The sequence below is a fragment of the Triticum aestivum genome, chromosome 7B, assembly GCF_018294505.1.
Source record: "Triticum aestivum cultivar Chinese Spring chromosome 7B, IWGSC CS RefSeq v2.1, whole genome shotgun sequence".
In the NCBI taxonomy this organism is placed as follows: domain Eukaryota; kingdom Viridiplantae; phylum Streptophyta; class Magnoliopsida; order Poales; family Poaceae; genus Triticum; species Triticum aestivum.
Window position 1 is genome coordinate 515216632 of NC_057813.1, and position 8428 is coordinate 515225059.

Here is an 8428-nt window from a genome sequence, read left to right on the forward strand (position 1 = left end):
GTGGCCGTTCCTACAACAGGCTTTGCGCATGAAAGGTTTTGACCCAGCTTGGAGAAAGCAGGTTGAATCTTTTACGCAAAAAAGAGAGTGTTGGAATCAAAATGAATGATGACATAGGTCACTATTTTCAGACACATAAAGTCCTGAGACAAGGAGATCCGATGTCACCTATTCTGTTCAACATCGTAGCTGACATGTTGACCATTCTAATAGGTAGGGCAAAGGATGCTGGCCAAGTAGGTAGCCTTGTACCTCATCTAGTTGATGGAGGGGTTTCTATCCTACAGTACGCTGATGACACTATACTTTTCATGGAGCATGACTTGGCAAAAGCGCGAAACATGAAACTGGTGTTATGCTTATTCGAACAATTGACGGGCTTAAAGATTAACTTTCACAAGAGTGAATTATTCTGCTTTGGAAGAGCCAAAGAAGAACAAGAGGCTTATAAGCAATTGTTCGGGTGTGAAATTGGGAGTTTACCTTTTACGTATTTAGGTATACCAATTCACCATCGTAATCTAACAAATAGAGAGTGGAAGTGTGTTGAGGATCGATTCGAGAAGAAACTAAGTTGTTGGAAGGGCAAGTTGATGTCCTATGGGGGGCGGTTAATTCTTATTAATTCGGTCCTCATGAGCATGCCTATGTTTCTTTTGTGGTTTTTTGAGATACCAGTTGGAGTTAGGAAAAGACTGGATTTCTATCGATCCTGTTTCCTTTGGCAAAGTGATGATTCCAAAAGAAAATATCAACTCACTAAATGGGATATTATTTGCCGACCAAAAGACCAAAGGGGTCTTGGGATTGAAAATCTTGAGGTGAAAAACAGATATCTTCTCAGCAAGTGGCTGTACAAGTTATTTGTAGAGTCGGAAGCCTCGTGGGTGCAGATTCTACGCAACAAGTACCTTCATTCAAAAACTTTGTCACAGGTGACAGTGAGGCCGACGGACTCACCCTTTTGGAAAGGGCTGATGAGATTTAAATCGGTCTTTTTCAACAGAACAAAGTTTATTATCGGAGACGGTAACAATACCAGATTCTGGGAGGATACATGGCTAGGCGAAACTCCTCTCGCGCTACAGTATCCGTCTCTTTATAACGTCGTGCAACGGAGAGACGCTCTGGTTGCAACCATTCTTAGGACCGCCCCCTTAATGTCCAATTTAGGAGAACACTTTCCGGAGCGCGTTGGGAAGCCTGGCTACATCTGGTGAGAAGACTGATGGATGTGCAGCTTGCTCAATGGCCGGATTCGTTGAGCTAGAAATTAACCAGGAGTGGAGAGTTCACGGTTAAATCGATGTACTTAGATGTCATCAATTCTAGCTCTATTCCCCTCTCCAAGCATGTTTGGAATGTCAAGGTCCCTCTGAGAGTTAAAGTGTTTATGTGGTTTGTTCATAAACAAGTTATTTTAACCAAGGATAATTTGACAAAGCGTAATTGGACCGGCTCTAAGAGATGTAGTTTTTGTGATCAAGACGAGAATATCAAACACCTCTTCCTTGATTGTCCTATGGCGAAGGTTCTTTGGCGGACTGTTCACATTACTTTTAATATTACTCCACCGAATAATATCAACACGTTATTTGGGACGTGGCTAGATGGGATAGAGGCCCAAACGGCTAAACATATTCGTGTAGGAGTATGTGCCTTACTCTGGGCAGTCTGGAACTGTAGGAATGATATGGTTTTTAACAGAACAACATATACTCATTTTTTGCAGGTCATCTTCCGAGCTACTACGCTGATCCGTATGTGGTCGCTACTCACTCAGACGGAGGCCAGGGAGCATTTGGTTACTGGATCTGCCCGATGGGACATGGTAGCTCGGGCTATTTTCAGCCGGTTTGAATGGCGGTCATGTAATAGAATAAGCAATTAGTTTTCTTATCTTTATTTTGCACGCCGGCTGTGGCTTTTACTTTGCTGCTCTTTGTGAGCCGTTTGGGGACTATTGTGTAACGGAGTTACATACCTTTGTTGGACCTATTTTATTTTAATAAATGTGGCCGTATGCATCTTTCTGATGCAGAGGCCGGGACTGCGCCCCTTTTCCAAAAAAAAAGACATCTATGAATCAGGCAGGTAGCTTCGGGGAGCTAAATCTATTTTTATTTTTTAAAGGAGGGTCACCCCGGTCTCTGCATCAATCGATGCATGCAGTCATATTATTAAATCAATCTATTTCTAGATTAGCAGTTCATACTGTGTCATGATGAATTGATGACCAGTTAAGGGGCGATTGATACAGCTTAGTCCTATACAAGTCAAATTTAATGATATAGCTATCTGCAAGTTGATCAGAAAAGCATCTTGAAACGTTTTGGCAAATTAACCTTTTATCTTCTTGGAGCATGACCACAGTGGATGTTTTCTGGTGAACTAAACGTATACATGGACATATTCAAAGACATATATTCTGCTACAAGTACAAGTGTACAACGACCAAGGACTCATCATGACCTCGTATGTCCTTTTGCTGGTTTTCCTTTCTGTAAAAATGCGTGAAGATCGAAATGCATTTACATAGAGCTGCTGAGAACTATCCGTTGGAATTGACAGGGAACAATCGATAAGCTCGAGGTCGGGCGGTGCAGCTCCGCGCGCGGCAGCGGCCAGGCAAGTCATACGTCAACCAACCCATATATCGCTCCGTTATACACTGACGGACGTGGACGTGCTGCCCAATCAATCTCGGGTGCGCTTTTACCCGTCGTCGTCGTCGTGGAAGAATTGCATGCACCTAGCTACGTGGTGCACCATCGCGCGCGCGCGCGCGCACACACACACACACACACGCACGCTGGCTCGAGCGAAAGCATACGCGCGAGCGAGACGTCGGCCATTGTTCAATGAACCCGCCGGATGCACTTTTCGGACATGCTTTGACGTGCGCGTTTCTCTGTTCAACTGATGACCGCTGGCCAATCAATGCAAATGCGGGTGCATGCAGGCCGGGTACAGATTTCAGTCGTTATCGGTGCCTGCTGCGTACGAGACAGCTCGGTGGATTACCGATCGCAACACTCTTTTGGTGGTGTGGATTTTTGAACAGAAAGCTTCTAATTGGTCACCAAGGAGTATGCTTGGAACCGTGCGTGTCCATGCACGACCAGGAAACTTCTATCTATAAACCAGTGATCAGTATTGGTGGACCTTGTCAAGGTGCTGCCGTGCTAGGGATGTTAGTCTGGAGAGTACTCTGAGTACGTAATAATTTTTTAATCACAGTGAAAAAATCGTATGTGAATGGAAGGCGAAGGAACATGAGGACGTCTTTCCACAAGTGAAAGTTCATCGGAGGCGGCATGCATGCATGCGTCTCGGCGCGCGGCCGGCCGGCAACCAACTGCCAAGGCCGGTGCCTGCACGGCTGCACCATCCCTCCACGCAAGCAGCACGTAGGCAGTGACGTGACCACCGCGCAATCCAGGCCAGGTTTAATACGGGCGTGCCGAAAGCAACGCACCGCGCGCCGGCGTGGACTGCAACAGCAACACAGCCCTTACATGCACCTCTGCCTGTACGTACACGACGCTCCATGGCGGCATCCAATGGCGCCACTTGCGTGCTCCCGCGCGTGGGATCGGCTCGCGCGATTCAGACGGGTCGAGCGAACGGGGGTAGAAGTGAATTGAGAAGCACTTCGAGGGTTCCTCCTCCCGCTCCCTCCCGCCGCCGCCGGCCGCCCTCCCCTCCCGCCGCCTCCGGCCGCGCGCGTCGCGCCTCTCCTCCCCCTCCTCCCCCTCCCCCCTCCTCCTCCGCCTCCCTGTCCGCTCCCCCCCCCTGCGGGCGTCGGGCGGACCCCGGGATCCGCCTCTCCTCCGGCCCCACCTCCCCGTCCTTCTTCCCCCGCCGCCGCCGGCGAGGTCCGCCGGGCCCTGCCCGCGCAGCGCCGGCGGCGGCGGGCCGTTCTTTCCCCGCGCGTGCTTGGGGAGGCGCGGGGGCCTCCTGAGGGCGGCGGTGCATCTCGGCCAGCAGCGGTGCGGCTCGGTGGCGGGCCTCGGGGTTCTCGGTGCGGCGGCGCGGCCGTTGGTCGCGGAACGGCGTGGCGGTGCTGGTGGCCGGCGGCGCCCCGGCGGCCCAGATCTGGGACCTTTCGGGCTCCATTTGGGCTTGGGCGGGCCGGCGGCTCGGTGCGCGGCGACGCTGCTCCCTGGTTGGTGGCGAGGAGGCGGTGGTCTGCGGGCGGTGGCGGCTTCATCGGCCGGCGAGCTGCAGCGTGACGGCAGGGGTTGTCCGGATCCTTTTGGGTCCGGCCGGGCCTCGGCGCCTGGCAGGCCCCTTGTCCGTGCGTCCGGTCGGCTCCGCGACGGCGGTGGTGGTTGTCCCCTCACGTCGGCGATGTTGCGGATGCCCCCGAGGCCTCTTGCTCTTCTCCCGTCCTCCAGGTCTCGTGTCGGTGACCTCAGGGAGACGGTGAAGTTGATTCGGTGACCGTGGTGGCACATGTTGGTGGGCGGCGGGATGGGCGGTGCACTATGATTCGTCTGGGGTGGTGGTGGGGGTTTGGGTTGGGAGAAATCTTTGGCGGCTCGTCCGGCCCCGACGCGGCGACGCCTGTGGGTGCCGCCGGACCTTCCTGAAGGGCGTCGGGTACACCCTCCCCTCACTGCCCCCCGCGTACCGGGGGAAACCCTAGGACTAGTCCGGGCAACAGCGGCGTCGTCGTCGTCTCCTTCTTGAAGGTGTTGCTTGGTACGGCGCTTCGGAGTGCTGGGAGCGTGGTGGTACTTCTTTGGAGGGTGCAACGGTCGCCGGTCGTCTCCGTTCGTTGACCTGCCGTTGTTGGCATTAGTTTCTCTTTCTTTCTTCTCTGTTTTTCTTTGGGCTTGTTTGTGCTGCGGCTCCAGCACCTTTTGCTGGATGTATCAGTGGTTGCTTTATAATACAAAGCGGGAGAAACCCTTTTTCGTTAAGCGAACGGGGGTAGGGGTCATCGTCGCGCTGTCCGGGACGGGCCGGTCGGGTGCGCCGCATTTGGCAGCAGATGATGGAGGCGAGCTGTCCCATTCCTCCGGTTGTGATCGCGTGACGGAGGCCGGGCCTGGCAGCGCAATGAAAACACACAAGAGACAGGAAACTGGCCTGCATTGTCTCAAAAAAAAAACTGGTCTGCACGAAAGAGCAAAGCAGGTTCTCTGTACGCCCGTCCGCCCGACAGGATTAGAGATATCGTGTATGTTCGTCCGTGCATGAAGAAATTACTCAATGGCGTGCATGAAGAAATTACTCAATGATTTTAGGGCTCTCCAACGTTAACCCGCAAAGCAGACACTGCATCCATCGGAAAGGGGAAGATCAGTTCGTAGACATGGATGTATGAGCCCCCCCCCCCCCCCCCCCCCCAAAAAAAGGATGTGCGAGGCAGCCATTTAAAATTGACCGCATACATTTCAAGCCGAGTTTGAACAAACCAGACGAATTACATGAAAACCGGATGATTTTCATATAAATCAGACGAGATTCATTACATTTCGAATAATTTTCATAAAAAAGGGACCAGACCTAAACCTAGCCTACGACGGTGTCCGTCATCCAAGTCCTTTGTGTTCCCTTCCGTCGATCACCAGGCTCATCTTGCGGTCTCCATGAGTGGTGGCGATAAGACCAGCAAAGTGAAGGTGCACTCGCCAACGAGGAAGAGTAGAATATGGGAGACGAACCGGCCCACATGGGACACAATGCATCGCCGCCTCCCATTCCCTACTCATTCTCGTCAGAGTCCGCAACTTATCCGCCGCTGATGGACGTGAGGTCCACGATGAAAGTGGAGGGGCCGGCAGTCTCGACGTCCCACCGGCGCGGCCAAAAAGTGTTTGGCGGCGCGTAGGACACGCAGCTCCTGATGTTCTCGTCTACGATCGCCTATGTAGCCAGCGCCGCCCCCGCATTCATTTGCGCGGCCTGCGCGTTGTGAGCACCGACTTGCAGCCTCGTAGAGCGCCTGCTGCTCAGCGACGAAGTTGGGGTTCGTCGCGGCAATGGCCACCATGCTTCCTCGCTCGCGCACTCACCGTAGATCTGACCCTCCCCTAGCCGATGCTACTCGAGGAGGAAGAGGTTGTTCCGTTGCTTCTACTGCGCTTGCCGGAACGCTGAGATAGGCGTCGGTGCTGGGCGTAGGCTACTCCTCCGCCATGACAATGTTGAAGTGCGCCTGTACCTGCTCCAAGGTCAAGCTGGCATGGAACGGTGAGAGTGCCGGCGCGGAGTCGTCACACACTAGTCGGCCATACGAGCTGCATCCACGTGCTCCTCCTAGACAACACGCTCTACCGCTACGGCTGCTGTGACTTGCGACTACCGCCACATGCAGTACAATCTCGTCGAGGTCGCCAACTCGATTCTGGCCACCAGTCGGCGCTTCCGATCAACTAGCTAGTCATCTTCGATTGCTTCTTCCAAACATGGCGCCGTCCTTTTTGAATCTTCAACTCGAGCAATCATGATCCACTGATGTGAAAACTTCGTTGTCATGTCTCCAATCACACACATCGCATCTCGCTAGATACCGTTGGCAGCTTCCATGTGTTCTCCTCTAGATCAACCCCAACGTCGCCTCGAACAACCTTGCGCTGATACCACTTGTTAGAATATACCGAGGTGCGTAGTCAATCATCCAAGGACCAAGCAATCATATGAAGCACAACACCGAGATTTGTTAACGAGGTTCACCAAAGTTGGCAACATCCCCGAGGCATGACTACTGTTTGGTTCGGCTGTTGATTTCTAAAAGTAGCTGTGAAAAATCTGCTGTGGAAAAACAGCTGTGGAAAATCTGATGTGAAAAGATGTAGGTCGTTTGGCAAACCAGCTGATACAACTTTTTCAGATTTTGGCCCGCAGCGGAATCATATTTTGGAAAGCACGTCCTGGGCTGCTTTCGCTTTTGGTTCAGATTTTGGCAGCGGATTTCTGGAATCGGATTCTGCTGGGTTCGCCCTTTGGTTCAGATTCTGCTGTGCGGCAGCGGAATCCTTTGATAAAAGCTGAACCAAACAGGGCCTATGGACGCTCCTCTCCGTGACACCGTCATAATACTGCAGCAGCCACCCGGGCGCCAGCACACGCCGCTGGCTCCCCCTGGTTGCCTGTGCTATTATGTTGGGCTAGGTTACATCGTGCACCTACCTGTCATTATATAAGACGTCCAGAATACAAGTGTTGTATTAGGACACGACTCCATATCCTGTCTAAAGAAAATACAACTATAACCTACCTTGTACACTATATTCGACACAATTCCAACAACTTTGATGAAATCTGCTGTGTTTGAATGAATTTCATCGGTCTAGTTCAAACAGTGGTTGAAATGTATGCGTACAGTGTTGGCTGCCCGGCTCACGCATCCGTGTCCGCGGACGGATACCAGAGCAAATTTGTGGATCAACGTTGCAGATGCCTTATGTTAATGAATTCATGAAGATATAACACAGAGAGGCCACCTGACCTGGGGCAATGCTACATCTATGAAAACAAAGTAAATGGGCCCCACCCATCTGAAAATTGTGGGGGGGGGGGGGGGGGAGTTTTTAGGATTATCACCCGACCTGCCCCACACTATGTCGCGCCATGAGTCATAAGGCTCGGGCGTGTCGTTCTCTGGTTAACAAACCAGTAAATGCATTTCTACCTTGGTTACTATACTTGTAAGAGAATACATGTCCTGATGAATATGTCCATGTGTGCGTTCAGTTCACCAGGGAACAACCACCATGGACATGGTCCAAGAAGATGAAGCGTCAATTTGCTAGAGATAATGCCGCTTCGAGTTGCCTTTCTGATCAACTTGTGGATACCAATAAAATTGACAATGCCATTAAATTTGTCTAATAGAGGACTAAACTACATCAAAGTGGCCTTTTTAATGTTTGTCATCAGTTCATCATGCATGACAAAACACGTACTGTACGACCATGGGTACCTCTATCTAGTACTGGATTCGGCTCCCGGGTGCTACCTAAATCATAAAATTCTTGGTCAAGGAAGATGATGAGAGAAAATAAAGATCAAGTGGACAATGGGGTGTGCTCCACAACCACAACCATGATAATGAGTTGTGAACTGTCTTTTGAATGGACTGGTTATGGAGTGTGTGGTGCCTTTAGAGGATGATTAGTTGATGTCGTTCACGCCGTGCAACTATCAGCAGCGTGGGCTACAAAGAGTTCAATCGACAAACTTGATGTAAACAATGGGAGGAACATAAGTTGCACCGAGTTTGAATGTGCTTTAATTGTGTGTGTCGTCCAAGACAACCACTCCCTCCGTTCCAAAATAGATGACCCAACTTTCTACTAACTTTAGTACAAAGTTAAAACAAAGTTGAGTCATCTATTTTGTAACGGAGGGAGTGCATATGAAGAAAAGATTGTGCAGGAAAGGAGAAAACTTAGCCGTTTTTGCATATATCTTC